Consider the following 19586-nt stretch of genomic DNA (forward strand, 5'->3'; position numbering starts at 1 on the left):
CACATTGGGAATTAAAAGATAATCCAAAGGTAATTATGTGACTGCCAGGTCTATGCTGTTTCCTCAGCGTATACTATCCAAAGTACTTCACCGTTTTGAGTTTCAAATACCTCAAGCATGAAAAGAGTCATAAACGGACAAAGAGTCTGGAAACCTGTTTCCTACTCTAGGCTCTCTCCCTCCCACAATCAGCTAGGTGACCCTGGGCAATTTCCTTAAATTCCTTAGGTCTCAGTTTCAAACAATTTATTAAATGGAACCTCAGAGGTCATCTAGTCTAACCTTCAAATGCAAGCAAAAACTGCCTTAAATGTAAAATTAGCAGTTAGAGCAAATGAGGTCTGACATCCTTGGGGTTGGCATTAAAATTCAGTCATCCTATGGGGCGCCTGGGTGGCGCAGTCGGTGAAGCGTCCGACTTCAGCCAGGTCACGATCTCGCGGTCCGTGAGTTCGAGCCCCGCGTCGGGCTCCGGGCTGATGGCTCGGAGCCTGGAGCCTGCTTCCGATTCTGCGTCTCCCTCTCTCTCTGCCCCTCCCCCGTTCATGCTCTGCCTCTCTCTGTCCCAAAAATAAATAAACGTTGAAAAAAAGATTTAAAAAAAAAAAAAAAAATTCAGTCATCCTCATGTATATGGGTGTTTCCCATTGAAAGCTTATCAAACATTTCCTTACATAACCAAACAGGATTTTCTTTCAGCCCAGATAAAATTAAGTAAAAAAACTCAGATCGCCACCAAATTGCCCCTCAACCTTCAAGTCTCCACCGAGTAATTTCCATGTCCGGGAACCATGCAAAGCCATAAGAAGCTGGAACAGTTTTGATGCTTTTCTAAACCATATGACAGGATGTCAGGCATTTATTCCAAAATACAAGTAAATTGAGACTGAATCCAGTCCATATATCACCTGATATTACACTGGCTAAAAAAAAAAAAAAAAGTGTCTTCTTTGGTTTGGAACACAGGTTCAGACCTGACACAGTCTCTCTGTTACCAAAGATATATTTTACCCTAAATATGCGAACAAACAAATAAAAGTCAAGGGGTCTGAATTAAGACCATGGATACAGCCTTCCTTCCATTACTAACTTTATGTTTTACTCGAAGATTTTTTTTTTTATTATTATTCTTCACTGCATAGTTAATGCTTCACCCTAAACTGAAATTGGAAGGTGGGAAGAAATTGAGCCTTGTTTCAGAATACAGCTAGTTTGCCTCTTTCACAATCATATTTTTAGAAATTATTTATTAGGCCTACATGAGGAATCTTATAATCAGAATTTGCTGACACGATGGTAGGAAAAACACCATGATTCAAAATCTTCTTTCCTGTTCCTGTGATTGCAATTCCAATTAACTTAGTTATCATCTTCTACTCAAAAAACTCTCCATGAAGTTTTCCTCAAGCTTCCTGTTTTCCCCAAATCTTCTGGTCCTTGCAGACATTTCATTATACTATATAGTTTTAATGGAGAAGTACGATTCCAAGAAATACAAGTATAATCATACCTTGGAATGATACAGTATATTTATTTATAGACATGCAAACCATAAGCTAAATATAGTTAACAAAAGACAGTTGGAAAAATTTTTTTTTAGGTTTATTTACTCTGAAAGACACAGAGACAGCACCAGTTGGGGAGGGCAGAGAGAGAGAGGCAGAGAGAGAATGCCAAACAGGTTTTGCATTGTCAGCATAGAGCTGGGGGGCTCGAACCCACGGAGCCGCAAGATTATGACCTGGGCTGAACCCCAGAGTCGGACGCTCAACCGATTGAGCCACCCAGGTGCCCCGGTTGGACATTTAAAAAATAAATAAATAAAATAAACTACGGTTGGAAACAATCATGCACCATGCCTCAGCCGTTACATTTCATTAGACAGGAACTTCTACTCTGATTTTATAGCTTAATCAGTGAAAGCCTAGGCTAAACTTTGCTTCTTGGTGGGAAGAGAAAGACATTACAAAGACAATTTATTTTAATATACTGAAAGTCCTATTTGATGGCTCTCTAGGGACATCAATAGAAGTTGCCAATGATGATTGTGTGCTTGTCTCTTCACACTCATTCCTCTACCCCAGATACAAGGCATGTTGCAACCGCTAAACAAGAGAACTGGGGAGTAAACCTCATCGGTGCAGAGAAAGGAGGCTGGATAAGTCTAACTGGAGCAGTCCCTCCCTAGCTGGAAGTTAGCCCAAAATCAAGAGAGAGTATAAACCAACATGTGATGCAGGCCAGTCAGTTCTGGAAGGGGGCCAACAGAAACCAGGCAAAAAGATTTAGGCCTGGGCTCGAATTTCAGCAGAGACACAGAGCATTAAGCTTCCAGATGGGAGCCAAAGTCCAATTAAACAGCCCACAGCAGATGGTGGGGTAAGAAACAAAAGCTAAAGCCTGATGCTTACCGTTTCCCAGGGGCCCAAATCAATTCCAGAGGCAGAGCACCCACTAGGCCATTTTCCGACTTCTACCTGCTAAAAAAGAATGGTTTTCACTGGGCCAAGGCTAGTGTCCGAACTGAGGCTTCCTAGGCTGATACCACGAAGTGAAGCTAGGACAGGCCTAGGGTACGAAAGTGCTCTCCCCGGCCTTCCCAGCAGGAACATGAGTATTACTTTATTTTCTCCATTGTCCCTCTGAGATGGCCAAGTAGATACTATTTCAGTTTTACAACCAAACACCACCCAAGTTTCAATAGGTTGCTACTTTCTAGAAGTCAAAAATTCAAGAGAAATACACACAGTCATATGGCTGCTAGGATTCTCTCTGGTTCCTCAGTAGCCGAACTAGTTGGCTGGCCGGGATCATCATATCTCTTTCACCGTGCAAAGCTATAATAACTCCTATTCTGTTGGCCATCAAAACAGGAAAACGGGTATTCCTGACCTGCTGTTCAAACGAAGCAATCAGCAGAGTCAGTATTTAATGCCCCAAAGTGTTATTTCCTTTGGAAGTCTAGAATACATTAAATAAGCAAAAACAAATAAAATAAATATCACACAATAAAAATAAAGTAACCACTGACTATTGTGTGTGTATGGACACGTACACACACACACACACACACACACACACACACACACAGGGTTCTTAACAAAATTACTGGATTTGAGAATAGTTTTTAAACGTTCAGGCAAATGTCAAACTCACAATGTTCTGAGAGCTTTCTTTTTCCTCATAACACCCCCAGAAGACTAACCTGAAAAGTTACTTGTTAGACTTGGCTTGTTATACAGAAAAGCGGTGTCTTATAAAGAACACCTTCTGTGAGACAGAAGGAATCTAGACGGCCTGCTTTCCCTGAATTCCAGGCTTTTTATTCTGAAACCAACTAATTGATGAATTCTGAATTCCCCTCCAGACTACAATAGATTGAACGGCAGAATACCAGAGCCAAGATTCTCAGGAAATCCACGTGAGCTGAGAAATACAGTTAACAATATCATGGCCCAGTCCCCGGATTAACTCCAAACAGGCTTCAACACAGAGGTCAGCAGTGTTAGACTGCCTTCCCTTCGCTCACATTCATGCAACAGTTTACAGCACAGCAATGTGCCAAGCACTGTGTTAGATGCTCGGGGTACAAAGGTGAGTCAGACACTGTCACAGGTAGCTCAACGCCAGTTGGAGCTAGAGAAGCTAGAAACTACTGGACAATTACAGTACAGTGTGATCAGAACAGTATACTATGACAGGATCGACAGAATCACTGGCATCTAACGGAGCTCAGAGAACAACTCATTCTACCCGCTTTGTGATGAAAAGGGTATCGTCAGGTGGAAATGGTTTGGGAGGGGGGGTCACTCTTGCTCCTGATGCCTTCCAGGTTGGACAACACAGGGAGGTCCTAGGAAGGGGACATGCCTGGAGAGAGAATGGAAGCTACTCAAGAGGCATCACCCCTACACACACACACACACACACACACACACACACACACCACTTGCCCTAAGCATCTTTTCCATTTGGTTGCACCTGAGTTGTATTCCTTGTAATAAACCTGTAATAGTAAGTAGAGTATTTTCCTGAGTTCTATGAATTGCTCTCGTGAATTATCAAACGGGAGAGGGGTCACGAGAACCCCTGAACTTATAACTGGTTAGTCAGAAGCACTAAGACTTTCCATTGGCATCTGAGGTGGGGACAGTCTTGTGGGACTGGGCCCTTATCCTATGGGGTCTTTGCTAACTCCGTGTATAATGTAGTACAGTTGTGTAATCTAATTACACAACTGTACACTATACACTTCTATACTATACACGTCTGGTATAATGCCAGAAGTGAATTGAATGGTAGGATACCAGCTGGTGTCAGAGAATCTGAGACTGGATAATTGCTTGATATCAGAAAACACCCCCGACAAGTCAACCTTCCTTGTAACTGTTTCTTTATGCACCAAATAGCCCACCTATTTGGAAAGGCCTAGGCATGTCAGGAAACTTTATCAAGATAAAATCGTGTCCTACACTGTGGCCGAGAGTGCAAATTTTTCTCACTATCCATTCTCCTACCCTTCCTTTTCGTAACTGACACTCCTGAGTTTTAGCTGTGGACACAGCCTCCCCATCAAAGACTGTACGTCCCAGACTCCTTTGCGGTTTTGTAGGAAGATCTGACAGAAATGTGGACGATGATACGCAGGCAGCGGTCATATGTGCAACCTGTGGCTCATGGTTTGACAAGAAAACCTCTTGCCCTCTTCCTTCTCTCCCTTCATTCAACCGTATGTCACCACACAAAGTCAACATACTAGGAGACGGCGAAGCAACAAGGTGGAAGGATCCTGGGCCTTCGATTACCCGCAGCGGTGCTGCCTGACCTCCTTTGGTCTGTTGCTTGAGCCACAGTATTTTGAGGTCTCTTGCCTGTAGCAACTTACCTTGTATCTGAAATAATATAGAAATAAATCTTCATTAAAGTGCAAGTGAGGGGCGCCTGGGTGGCTCGGTCGGGGGAGCCTCCCCCTCTTGGTTTCCGCTCAGGTCATGATCTCAAGGTTCGTGAGTTCAAGGCCGGCATCGGGTTCCGCACTGACAGTGTGCCCCTCCCCTGCTCATTATCTCTAGCTCTCTCGAAATAAATAAATAAACTTAAAAATTTTAAAAGCAAAAGTGCAAGTGATAACAATGTGTTATTCTTCCCAAAGCCATTTGCACATGGAATCCAAAAACCCAAAGTCCAAAGGGAAAATATCCTAATGGTGTTTCAGACCCCGTGACAGGCCAGAGGTTTTGGGTTTGGGTTTTGGTTTATTTTTACTTCCCTTTGAATCTTAGCACAGCATATTTGTCCACTCTGTCACGCCTTTAAGTTTGGCCCTGACTCTAAGCTCTCACATGTCTGCTTCTCTCCTTAGGATGTAATTTCCTTCAGAGTAGGAAGTGTGCCTTACTTGCCTCTATGAAACTAGTTCCTAGAATACAGCATATATTCAATAAACATGTATTGAATGTTACTAGCAAAGGTAACCAAAACAGCCATATTTCCTCCCTTGTTTTTTTTAATTCCTCCACATATAACTTTTATTCTAACAATGCAGAGAACTAAATGACCAAACTAATAATGACAGAACAAGCTGACTACCGTTGGTTTAAATTTGTCAGGCTGTATGTTTCATGATGACCCATGTTTTTTAGTCAGCACGATGACCCCATTATGTATACGCTACCACTGATATTCTCATTTTATAGAAATGATAACTGAGGTTCAAAAAAGTAAAAACAAACAAACAAACAAAACCTTTCGTAAGATCTCCCATTTAGGAAACAGCTGAAATAGGGATTTTAACCCAGGATTGCTTAACATTAAAAGACACTTTCTGGGGCGCCTGGGTGGCTCAGTCGGTTGAGCGACCGACTTCAGCTCAGGTCACGATCTCGCGGTATGTGAGTTCGAGCCCCGCGTCGGGCTCTGTGCTGACTGCTCAGAGCCTGGAGCCTGTTTCAGATTCTGTGTCTCCCTCTCTCTCTGACCCTCCCCCGTTCATGCTCTGTCTCTCTCTGTCTCAAAAATAAATAAACGTTAAAAAAAAAATTAAAAATAAATAAATAAAAAAATAAAGAATGAGTTACAGATAATTAAGCTAATCTAAATTACATGTTATGAGAGCCAAATCAATATAAATGATATCATGCTTGTAAAAAAACGCTTACCTTGAAAATATGTTCCTGGGGAAATTTTTTGATCTGGTCTGAACCTTGGCACAGTTATCTAAAAACTGAAAAAGCTGCCTTGGAATGATCACAGGAGGGTCTGCTATTTTGTGTAAATATTTCAGAGAACAATGGAAGAAAACAGCATTGCCAGAAAATAGACTTCACAAGGCCCGTTTGAATGTAGTATCTGTTATCAAGCATTTTGTTAATCAATCATATCTCTGAGTTTACTATTGTGTAAGAATATGCAAAACCACATAGGGACGCCTGGGCGGCTCAGTCGGTTAAGCTCCCGACGCTTGGTTTAGGCTCAGGTCATGATCCCACAGTTTGTGGTTTTGAGCCTCACATGGGGCTCTGTGCTGACAGAGCAGAGCCTGCTTAGGATTCTCTCTGTCTCCTCAATCCTCTCTCTCTGCCCCTCCCCTGCGCTCCCTTTCTCTCAAAATAAATAAGTAAACATTAAAAAAAAACCCTATATAAAAGTAGAAATAGTTAAGTGAAATAAAAATGTACCCATTATGCAGATTCAACAACTATCAAACTAACATATTTATTGATCATATCATGACAGTGGATATTCCTGTTCTCTGAGATCCATATGTTCACAGAAACTGAAACTAGTAATGCTGAAATAAATCTAAACACTCTAGTCTAGAGGCAGCTGGGTGACTCAGTTGGTTAAACGACCAACTTTAGTCAGGTCATGATCTCATGGTTCGTGGGTTCGAGCTCCACATCAGGCTCTGTGTTCAGAGCTTGGAGCCCGCTTTGGATTCTGTATGTCTCTCTCTCTCTCTCTCTCTCTCTCTCTCTCTGCCCCTCACCTGCTTGTGCTCTGTGTCTCTCAAAATAAATAAATGTTAATAAATAAATAATCATTAAAAATTAAAAAAAAAAAAACCTCTAGTCTAACACCCTCTTGTTATAGCCAAGAAAACCAAGGACCTGAATGAAGAGATGATCTAATCAAGGTCATTTATAAGCCTATATAAGAGTCAGTTTTCTCATCTACATTGCTCTTTAGTGTTAAACACTCTTCAATTCACTTGAATCCTTTGAAAACAATTAATGAAATATGATAAAAGCCTTTCTTCTATAAATCCCTTAGAACAGACTAGGCTATTCTCCAAATAGGAGTCTTTTCTACCTAAATTTGTTCCCAAGAATACAAGTTACAAAACAACTCTCCCCATTTATCCCCTTTAACATGTAAATGTATAATAAAGTAAACAGTTCTTCAATCAAAAGAATCCAGAGAAACAATCATATAGAATTTTACCGTAACATCATGATCTTTCCCGACTTGTCTGCTGACAATGCTGAGACGGGAACAAACACATAATAAACTTGTTAATGAACTTTTAGCAGGAAACCAGGGTGTACACATGTGTGTCCTCAGATTGAGGCTTAATAAAATTAGGAAGTTAAGTCCCAGCTGGAGACCGGACAACCAGCAGAAAATTCCTAACAGCCAGGGCACATCATACTTTCAGGAAAAATAAAGGTCAACAACGCGTATTAATTTTCTCAAGTTGTCACTCTGTTAGTGGCAGGCAGATGGGTTTTAAAACGCTTAAGCAGAGTAGTAAATAAGGTTTCCAAGCCATCTCGTCTATTATTCTTTACATTTAACGAAGGAGAAAACCACAGATTTTATGGGTCGTATTCACCGCATATTAACATGTGACTTTAAAGGGGCTATATTGCCTAAAAACAGAACAGCTGGATCTTTTACACTAATACTGAGATGATTTGGTGAGTGATTTTATAGATTGGGAGGATATCTTCGAAGAAACGTTTTCTTTCTTTCCTCAGACGATGACCTACTTTTTCCCTAGGTTGCTCATGGAATCAGTCAGCCAGTTATTTATCCAACAAATGGTCATGAACACAACTGAGAGCGTTTCAGGCAGACAGAACAGCTCGTGCAATGGCCCTGAAGAGGGGCCGTAACTGGTGGGTCGTTGCTAGGAGCCCTGTGTTGCGGGAGCACAGTGTGCGAGGAAGAAAGTTGGAGGAGAGGTCAGAGAGGTAAAGGGGACAGTTTGTGTGCCTCGAAGGCTACTTGAGACTATGGCTTTTGATCTGAGTGGGACAGGGAGCCCCTGGAGGGTTTTGACCAGGGAAATGTATACAATTCTTTATGTTCTAAAGATAACTCTGGCTGGGTAAATAATCAAATGCATGAGTACAAAAAGGTAGCAGGGAGATGACTTGGGAAGCTCTTGCAATTAATTAGCCAAGAGATGGTGGCAGCATGTGCTATGACGGTGAGAAGTGCCATATTCTAAATATATTGTGAAAGGAGGAATGGTATGGGAATAAAGAATTCAGTTTTGGACATGACAAGCTTGAGCTGCTCATTCAACTTCCAAATCGAGACACAGAATAGACAGTTGGATACCTGAGTCTGGAACTTAGGGGAGAGTTTAGTACTGAAGATAAAATTGGAGAGTTAATGGTATACACATGGTATTTAAATCCCTGAGACTGAATGAGATTGCCCGGTGATCATTTGTTTGAGTTGTGTAACGGGTTAAGGCATAGGTAGTTCTAACACTCAAAAATGAGGAGTTCTAGAGAATTACCATGCCACTAAAGAAAAATGAACGTGTACTGATGGAGACAATTAGCAAATATCACTAAATCACATGTTTGTTGGTTTTCGCCTTTTTGTCCTTCATCCTCCATTGCAAAAGTGCATTATCTTACATGGTAACCTGTCAGCACTCATTGAGGCTCATTCTTCTAACCAATTCTAGGCCGTTTTAAATAGTCAAAGTTTCAGCAAGGCTAACGCTACATTCTGAAAGCCACATGGTCTTTTATTCACTTTGTAAAATTCATCCTTACATTTTCTAGAACATCTACATTTTCTAGAACATCCTTACATCTACTTTTCTAGAACCTTTCATTGCCTGGCTCTACATTAAAATATGAAACTTTCTTACTTCTAGACAACACACTTCATTCCTTTTCAAAGGCATTTGAAGACCAATTTAAAAATGTGCTCACGTGACAACTAGAAGACAACAGCTGAATACTTCTCTGAAGACGAAGCTGTTTAAAGACGCATAATTTCAGTACTCAAATGACACCTTTAAAAAAATCCCCCAAACTCAGCAAAGTGCACACATTAAATGTGCACAGTTCTTTGTATATCAACGATACCTCATTGAGCTATTGAAAATATTTTTTTGGTGTTCAGTAGGCTCTTTGTTTTGTCGATGGTTTCCTTTGCTGTGCAAAAGGTCTTTATTTTGCTATAGTCCCAACCGTTTATATCTGAAAAGGGGTTAATATCCAAAATATACAAAGAACTTATACAATTCAACACCCATCCCCAAACAAATAATTCAATTAAAATGGGCAGAATACCTGAATAGACACTTTTCCAAAGAGGACACACAGAGGTCTGACAGACACATGAAAAAATGCTCAACACCACTCATCATCAAGGAAACACAAGTCAAAACCACAAATGAGATATCACCTCATACTTGAAAGAATGCTCAAAACCAAAAAGACAGGAAATATCAAGAATTGGCAAGGATGTGGAGGAAAAAGAATGCTCATGCACTGTTGGTTGGAATGTGAATTCGTGCCACTGTGGAAAACAGTACGGAGGTTCTTCACAAAATTAGAAATAGAAATACCTTATTATCCGATAATCCTGTTACTCGGTATTTACCCAAAGAAAACAAAAACATTAATTCAAAAAGGTATGTGCACTCCTATGTTCATTGCAACATTATTTACAACAGTCAAGATATGGAAGCAACCTAAGCGTCTTTCGATAGATGAATGGATAAAGAAGACGCGAGATCTTGCCATTTGAGGCAACATGGACGGATCTTAACGGTAGTCTGCTGGTAAACTAAGTCAGACTAGGAAAGACAAATACCATATGATGTCACTCATATGTGGAATCTAAAAAACAAAACAAATGAATAAACAAACAAAAGGTAGATTCAGACTTCTAAATACAGAGAAGAAACTGATGGTTGCCAGAGGGAAGGGGAATAGAGAATGGTCAAAGTGGCTGAAGGAGAGGGGGGATACTGTCTTCCAGTTATGGAATGAATAAGTCATGGGAATAAAAGGTACAGCATAGGGAATATAGTCAATGATATTGCAATAGCGTTGTACGGGGACAGATGATAGCTACACTTGTGGTGAGCGTAGCATAAAGTATGAAGTTGTTGAGTCACTATGTTGTACACCCGAAACTAACGTGACATTGTGTGTCGACTATATTGAAATAAAAAAGAAATTTGGAACACCTGGCTGGTTCAGTTGGTAGAGCATGCCCTTCTTGCTCTCAGAGTTGTGAGTTCGAGCCCCGAGTCGGACAGAGAGATTACTTAAAAAAAAAAAGAAAAGAAAAAAGAAATTTGAATAACTAAATATTTTTTTAAATCCTTCCTCTTTCTTGTATCACCAAATTGTTGCACTGATTTCCTGTTACTGCTAGTTTTGGCTGATCTTTTTGGTACATTCCCCATTACTTGTTGTGTGTGGTGTTTAAATGTGGAGAGCCAAGTTACATACCATTTTCCTTGGTTCTGAGCTGCTTTCTAGCATACACATATGACACATATTTAGAAGATAAAGAGGAGCTATGAGAAATGCACATATACATACTAAATTGATCATACTAGTTCCATATCTCGATATCGTGTCTAAGAGCATTAAATCTGGAGTCAGATTGCCTGGGTTTGAATCTCCACATCATTTACTAGCTGTGTGACCCTGGAAAATGTACTAAACATCTTTATGCCTTAGTTTCCTCATCTTCAAAATGGGGATAGTAATAGGGCTTATTACATCATAGGATTGTAGTGAGAGAATTAAACGAATTTATAGGTATAAAGCACTTACTATGTGCCTGGCACACAGTAGGCCTATGTGTGAATTAGGTGACGGCAAGTGTTGATCAGAAGACTAAAGCTCCGCCTGTCCATTTACTTGTCAATATTTCCCCTTGCCACCTACTGGGTTTATTAAGTCCCAATATTAGCATCGCTCCTTTGTGACAAGCTCCCAAAGCAGGAATTGTTTTCTCTAAAAAACCCATTGGTATTTACATAAAGTATTCAACAGGTCTGTGTGGGAAATAAGCAGTGTTAGTCTTTCACAATTGTACTGCATGACTAATTCTTATCTTGAGTATTTTGCAAAGTACAAAGAGTAGGAATGATAAACTTTAATGATGTATAAGGAATAAGTACGTGAATATGTGGATGCATGCACAAATGAAGCAAAAAATCCTAGGAGAGGGAGGGTAAACATAATGAAAGAGTTTCAAACAGGAAGGAAATGGGAAAGAAAAATTGCTAAACCACCAAAGATCTCATTCACTACCTGGCAACTGTTCCTGAGTCTCCTGCGTTTTTTTTTTTTTAAAGGAACTATTATCTGTATAGCTTAACAGAAATCCCTTAGGTTCTACTGTTGATACAAAAGAACACCCCCCCCCCTTGGAAAACATGAAGCACAGAGCATCTCAAGACACAATATCCACAAATAATTGCAAACCCCCAACCATGAAATAACAATGACCAGATCCCTTCCCTGTTTTTTATCAATTCCGTATGCCAGAATGGGTTATAAAATCTCAGGGACTCAGATGATAGAATAAAGGGTTGTAAGGAAGCCAACGTAGAAAAGCTGTTCTTTTCTCTTCTTCCTAAGGGTTGGAAAGCTTAAATTAGGGGAAAGGGGCCATGGAAATATCTTACAAATCTTTCAAGTAAAATTGGTCACATATGTAAATTTCATTTGTGATATCTGTAGGTATTTATAAAGACTTAAATAGCCATTGCACCTTTTAATAATTACTAAAGTGTCATTTTTTTTTTCCTGAATAACTTCAGTGGTGAGGTAGCCACGCAAATCTTCAGAAGCCTTTGCACAGTCCTCACTCGAGCCCAAAAGGCAGGTAAGCACTGCAAAGGGTACAGGTGGGTCTATAACACCTGCCTCTGGGAAGTACAAGAAAACGAGAGAAAATAAAGGACAGCTCCGGGACAGTATGGAATCAAGGGCTAAATTACTAAGGCAGAAAAAGGCTGAGTACAAACTACTCTCCTGAGCTCCATACCATTATATCAAATTCATATTAGAAATGTTCACCTGGATATTTCACAGGTGAGTCAAGCTCAACATGTCCAAGTCTGAATTCATCATCTTCCTCGCCCACCCAGAACTGGTCTTCTTCCTCTGTTCCAGATTTCAGAGAACGGCACTGCCATCCAGTTGCTCAAGCCAGATAAGATAATCCTAGTCCTCTCCCTTCATTTCATCCACCACAATCAAGCCAACGCCAAATTGTGCCAACAGGAATTCCCAACGACTTCTCAGGTCTGTCCATAGCCATTTATTCCCTCCACCACTGCCCTAGCTGAACATGTCATTGTCTTCTTCATGATGCCTCTAAACTGGGCTTCCTGCCTCCATGCTGAGCCTCCCTCCAACCCATTCTTCACTTAGCAGTCACAAGATCAAAATACAAATTGGCCTGGGTTAGTCTTCCACTTGCAGCATATTCTACTGTCTCTCCAATGTCAATGCTACAGGGCCATGGTATACAAGGCACCTCATGGTTTAACCTCTGCTTATCTTCTCAACTTGGATCCTTTCACCTCTCGGGAAAACCATACCACGCATTTGGCATTTCCACAATGACACCATTAATTTCTTATGCTTCGTTGCCTTTGAACTGGGAGCTCCCTCAAAATGTAGTAAAGCAAGCGTGTTGGCAAGAAATTCAGCTAGGGAATACTTTCAATAATCCAAAGAGAAGATAACGAGATCTTCCCATGTATCATTCCAAACTGCATTCAGACATCCTCCCGTGACTGAAACACATAGCCTGAGTTTCCACAGACGCATATGGAAAAATTCTTGCTGCTATCATAGAATTAAGTAGAACGCATCACGATTGTCTCTTTATCTCTCTACTTCCCTGAGCTAGAGAGTAAGCTCTAGCTAACAGGAGTTGGCCGGTGCCATTTCCCTCCTCCACCCCTAAACATAAACACAGAACCACCTGTGGGAAGGAGCACAGCACAGACACTCGCTGCCTAACTTGCTTACACTAAGCCCCACCCCCTTGCACTCTGGGGGAACTGCCTTTTTCAGTCACACTTGCCTCAGTCCCAGCAGGGCAAGACCCCTCACTGAGAAGACCAGCACAAACCCCAGCCCACGCTGCATTTCCCCACCAGAGAGATTTGCAGGGCCTCAGTTCCAGTGGAGGTGGTGACGGGTCTCTTCCAAAGCAGACCAGATCATATCTAGGTTAAACTCATCACATGCAGGCCAGGGAGCAAACACCGCCCACCCAGGCAAGGAGAGTCTCTTCAGACAACTGACCTAAAGGGTATAGCAGCCAGAACACAACAGCAGAGTTCACACAGACGCATTGGAGACAATCCCTGAAGCACCAGGCCCTGGGCACTACATGACCTCTTCTCCATAAGGCCATTGCTTTCAGGAAGAGGAGACATAAAGGGCTTTTCTAACACCGAGAAACAGGCAGAGACTTAGACAAAAAGAGAAGACTAAGAAATTTATCCCAAATGAAAGAACAAAATAAGGTCACAGCCACAGACCTAAGTGAAATAGACATAAGTAACATGACTGATGGAGAATTTAAAGCAACGGTCATAAGGATACTCACTGGACTTGAGGACAGAAGACATCAGTGAGACCCTTACCACAACAGATAAAAGAGTTTTAAAAAATGTATCAGGGGTGCCTGGGTGGTTCATTCAGTTAAGCATATTACTTCAGCTCAGGTCATGAACTCATGGTTTGTGAGTTTGAACCCTCCATTGGGTAAGTTCGAGCCCCACTTCAGGGGCTCTGCTTCGGGCTCTGTGCTGATCGTGCAGAGCCTGTGTGGGATTCTGTCTCTCTGTCTCTATACCCCTCGTGGGATTCTCTCTCTCTCCTTCTCTCTCTGCCTCTCACTCACTTGCATTTGCTCTCTCTCTCTCTCTCTCTCTGTCTCTCTCTCAAATAAATAAAGAAAGAAAGAATCAGAGACGAAGAGTGCAATAAATGAGAACAATAAATGAGAACAGACTTGATGCAATGAAGAGCAGGCTGGAAGAAGAAAAGGAATGAATTGATGACCTAGATGACAAAGTAATGGAAAGCAATGAAGATGAACAAAAGAGAAAAATAAAAGAATTGGGCAAAATGAGAATAGACTTAGGGAATTCAGTGACTCCATCAAACATAAAAACATTCATATATAGGAGTCCCAGAAGAAGAAAAGAGAGAAAAGGCAGGAGGACAAAACCCATAAGGCTAGCAGCACATTTCTTACCAGAAACTTTCCAAGCAAGAAGGGAGTGGCAGGATATATTAAAAGCGCTGAATGGAAAAATCTACAGCCAAGAATACTCTATCCAGCAAAGCTATCATTCAGAAGAAAGATAGTTTCCTGGACAAAAAAAACTAAAGGAGTTCTCCACCACTAAACCAGCCCTGAAAGAAATATTCAAGGGGACTCGCTGAGTGGAAAAGAGAGAACAAAAGTATAAAGGCAGGAAACAAAAAAGCAGTAAAAATTAATGTTTCTGTAAAAACTTCAGTCAAGGAACTCACAGAAAAGGATACAAAATATAAGAACATAGATCTAAAATGTGGGGAGAAGAGGAGTAAAGAATGGTTCAAATGTAAAGACCATCAACTTAATATAGACTGCTATATGCAGAACAGGTTACATACAAACCTAATGGTAACCATGTATCAAAAACCACTAATAAACATGCAAAGAATAAAGAGAAAGAAATCCAAATATATCACTAAAGAATATCAGCAAAACAGGAAAGAAAGACAAGAAAAGATTAAAGTTCCAGAAACAACCAAAAGACCAGTAAGAGAATGGCAATAAGTCCATGCATATCAATAATTACTATGAATGTAAATGGACTAAATGCTCCAATCAAAAGACAGAGAGCATCAGAATGGATTAAAAAAAAACAAAAAACAAGACCCATCTATATGCTGCCTAAAAAGAATCATTTTAGAACTACAGATATCTGCAGATTGAAAGTGAGGGGATGGAAAAACATTTATCATGCAAATGGATATCAAAAGAAAGCAGGAGTAGCAATACCTACATCAGACAAACTAGATGTTAAAACAAACACTGTAACAAGACACAAAGAAGGGCACTATATAATAAAAAAAGGGGACAATCCACCAAGAAGATATAACAATTGTAAATATTTATGCACCCAACATGAAGGCACTCAAATACTAAAGCAATACCAAACATAAAGGAATTAATTAATAATAATGCAATAATAGTATTGGACTTTAACATCCCCACTTACATCAAAGGACAGATCATCTAAACAGAAAATCAACAAGGAAGCAATGGCTTAAAATGACACACTGGACCAGATGGACTTAACAGATACATTCAGAACATTCCATCCAAAAACAGGAGAATATACATTCTTTTCAAGTGCACATGGAACATTCTTCAGAACAGATCACACATTAGGCCACAAAGCAGGCCTCAACAAATACAAGAAGGAGACCTTAATTGACTCAATCAGTAGAGCATGACTTGTCACCTTGATATCATGACTTCAAGCCCCAGGTAGGGTGCAGAGCTTACTTAAAAAAAAAAAAAATACAAGAATATTGAAGTCATATCATGCAACTTTTCTAACCACAAAGCCATGGAACTAGAAATCAACTACAAGAAAAAAATCTGGAAAGACCACAGATGCATGCAGTTTAAATAACATGCTACTACACAATGAAGGGTCAACCAGGAAATCAAAGAAGAAATTTATAAAATACATGGAAACAAATGAAGACGAAAACACAACCATCCAAAACCTTTGGGATGCAGCCGAAACGGTCACAAGAGGGAAGTATGTAGGTCACAATTAGGCAATACAGGCCTACCTCAAGAAGCAAGAGAAATCACAAATAAACACCCTAACCTTACACCTACAGGAGCTAGAAAAAAGAACAACCAACAGAGCCTAAAGCCAGCAAAAGGAAGGAAATAATAAACATTAGAGCAGAAACAAATGGTATAGAAACTAAAACAAAACAAACAAACAAAAACAATAAGAATAAACAATAGAATAGATCAATGAAACCAGGAGCTGGTCCTTTGAAAGAATTAATAAAATTGAGAAACCTCTAGCCAGACTTATCAAAAAGGGAAAATACCCAAATAAATAAAATCACAAATGAGAGAGGAGAAATAACAACCAACACCACAGAAATACAAACTGCTATAAGAGAATATTATGAAAAAAATATATGCCAACAAACTGGACAACCTGGAAGAAATGGATAAATTCCTAAACACCTATAAATTACCAAACTGAAACAGGGAAAAATAGAAAACATGAACAGACTGATAACCAGCAAAGAAATTGAATCAGTAATCAAAAAACTCTCAACAAACAGAAGACCAGAGGAGATGACTTCATGGGTAAATTCTACCAAACTTTTAAAGAAGAGTTAATACTTCCCAAACTATTCCAAAAAATAGAAATGGAAGGAAAACCTCCAAGTCCATTCTATGAGGTCAGCATGACCCTAATACCAAAACAAGATAAAAACAACACAAAAAAAGGGTACAGGCCAATATCTCTGATGAATCTAGATGCAAACATCTTCAACAAAATACTATCAAACTAAATCTAATAATACATTAAAAAATCATTCACCAAGCTCAAGTACGATTAATTCCTGGTTTACAAGGATGGTTTGACACTCATAAATCAATCAGTGTCATGCATCACATTAATAAAAAGAGGATAAGAACCATATGATCATCTCAGTAGATGCAGAAAAAGCATTTGACAAAGTAGAACATCCATTCATGATAAAAACCCTTGACAAAGTAGAACATCCATTCATGATAACAACCCTCAACAAAGTTTAGAGGGAACATACTTTAACATGATAAAGGCCATCTAGGAAAAACTCACAGGTAATATCATTCTCAATGGGGGAAAACTAAGAGCTTTTCCTCTACAGTCAGGAACAAGACAGGGGTGTCCACTTTCACCACATTTATTGAACATAGTACTGGAAGGTCTGGCCACAGCAATCAGACAACAAAAAGAAATAAAAGGCATCCAAATTGGGAAGGAAGAAATAAAACTTTATTTGCAGATGCCACGATACTCTATATAGAAAACACAAAAACTATTAGAACAGAGGTGCCTGGGTGGCTCAGTCAGTTGAGCGTCTGACTTTGGCCCAGGTCACAATCTTGCAGTCTGTGAGTTCGAGCCCTGCATCGGACTCTGTGCTGACAGCTCAGAGCCGGGAGTCTGCTTTGGATTCCGTGTCTCCCTCCTTCTCTGTCCCTCTCCCACTCACACTCTCTCCTCTCTCTCTCTCAAAAATAAATAAACGTTAAAAAAACCAAAAAGGAACTACTAGAACTGATACCCAAATTCAGTAAAGTCACAGGATACAAAATCAACATACAGAAATCAGTTGCATTTCTATATACCAATAATGAAGCAGCAGAAGGAGAAATTAAGGAATCAATCCTGTTTACAACTGCGCCAAAAATAATAAGGTACCTAGGAATAAGCCTAATCAAAGAGGTGAAAAACCTATACACAGAAAACTATAAAAACAAAGATGACACAAAGAAATGGAAAGATATTCCATGCTCATGGATTCGAAGAACAAATATTGTTAACATGTCTATACTACCCAAAGCAAAGTACACATTTAATGCAATACCCACCAAAATACCACTGACATTCTTCAGAGATGGAACAATTCTAAAATTTGTATGGAACCACTAAAGACCGCAAATAGCCAAAGCAATCTTGAAAAAGAAAAGCAATGCTGGAGGCATCCCAATTTTGGACTTCAAGTTATATTACAAAGCTGTAGTAATTAAAACAGTATGGTACTGGTACAAAAATAGACACATTGATCAAGGGAACAGAACAGAAAACCCAGAAATGACCCCAAAATTATGTGGCCTATTGATCTTTAACCAAGCAGGAAGGAATACCCAGTGGGAAAAAGACTGTATCTTCGACAAATGGTGTTGGAAAAATGGGTCAGCCACAGTGAACAAAACAATAAACAAAACTAAAAGGCAACCTACAGAATGGGAGAAGATATTCGCAAATGACATATCTGATAAAGGGTTAGGATCCCAAATACATAAAGAATTTATCAAACTCAACGCTCAAAAAATAAATAATCCAAGTTAAAAAGGGCAGAAGACACAAATAGACATTTTTCCAAAGAAGACAGGCAGATGGCCAACAGACATGGAAAGATGCTCAACATCACTGATCAGCAGGGAAATGCAAATCAAAACTACAATGAGATATCACCTCACACTTGTCAGAATGGCTAAAATGAACAAGAAACAACAGGTGTTGGTAAGGATGTAGAGAAAGGGGAACTCTCTTGCATTGTTGGTGTGAATGCAAACTGGAGACGCCATTCTGGAAAACGGTACAAAGTTTCCTCAAAAAGTTAAAAATAGAACTACCCCAGGATCCAGCAATTGCACTACTAGGTATCTACCCCGAGAATACAAAAATAATAATTCAAAGGGATACATGCATCCCAATGTTTATAGCAGTATCATCAACAGTAGACAAATTATGGAAACAGCCCAAGTGTCATCAACTGATGAATGGATAAAGAATGTATATATATATATATATATATATATACAAAAAAATATATATATATTATATATATCCATTATATATATGTATGTGTGTGTGTGTGTATATATATATATATATCAGAATATTACTCAGACATCAAAAAGAATGAAATCTTTGGGGCACCTGGGTGGCTCAGTCGGTTGGGTGTCCGACCTCAGCTCAGGTCATGATCTCGCCATTCATGGGTTGGAGCCCCGCGTCAGGCTCTGTGCTGACAGCTCAGAGCCTGGAGCCTGCTTTGGATTCCGTGTCTCCCTCTCTCTCTGCCCCTCTCCCACTTGTACTCTGTCTCTCTCTCTCAAAAAATAAATAAACATTAAAAAAAAGAATGAAATTTTGCCATTTGCAATGACATGGATGGAGCTGGAGGGTATTATGCTAGGTAAAGTAAGTCAATCAAAGAAAGACAAATACCATATGATGTCTGTCACTTATTATGTGGAATTTAAAACAAAACGAATGAGCAACAGGAAGAAAAAAGTGGAGAGAGAAGCAAACCAGGAAACAGACTCTTAACTGTAGAGAACCAAGTGATGGTTACCAGAAGGGAGGGGTTGGGGGAATGGTTTAAAATTTTTTTTAATGTTTATTTTATTTTTGAAATAGGCTTCTTTGGTATAAGGATTTATTTTAGGTTGATTTTTTTTTAAACAGCAGATTTAGGAAAAGCCTTTTTTACCTCCCCATCAGATGCCTAAATTTACACTTGAAA

The 19586-nt window shown here is 39.8% G+C and overlaps 1 protein-coding gene across 2 annotated transcripts in view; it reads right to left on the reverse strand.

Annotated features, from left to right (window-relative positions):
- Nucleotides 1–19586, reverse strand: part of IL13RA2 (interleukin 13 receptor subunit alpha 2) — a 68910-nt gene that overhangs the window by 39391 nt on the left and 9933 nt on the right. The window contains exon 1 of one of the 2 annotated variants that reach the window (XM_047843059.1): nucleotides 7444–7462. The exons of the other annotated variant lie outside the window; for it this stretch is intronic. The gene's annotated coding sequence lies outside the window, so the exon portion shown is untranslated. Of the gene's footprint in view, nucleotides 1–7443; nucleotides 7463–19586 lie in introns of those variants that run through there. 2 annotated transcript variants of the gene reach the window in all.

The sequence above is a fragment of the Prionailurus viverrinus genome, chromosome X (assembly GCF_022837055.1).
Source record: "Prionailurus viverrinus isolate Anna chromosome X, UM_Priviv_1.0, whole genome shotgun sequence".
NCBI lineage: Eukaryota > Metazoa > Chordata > Mammalia > Carnivora > Felidae > Prionailurus > Prionailurus viverrinus.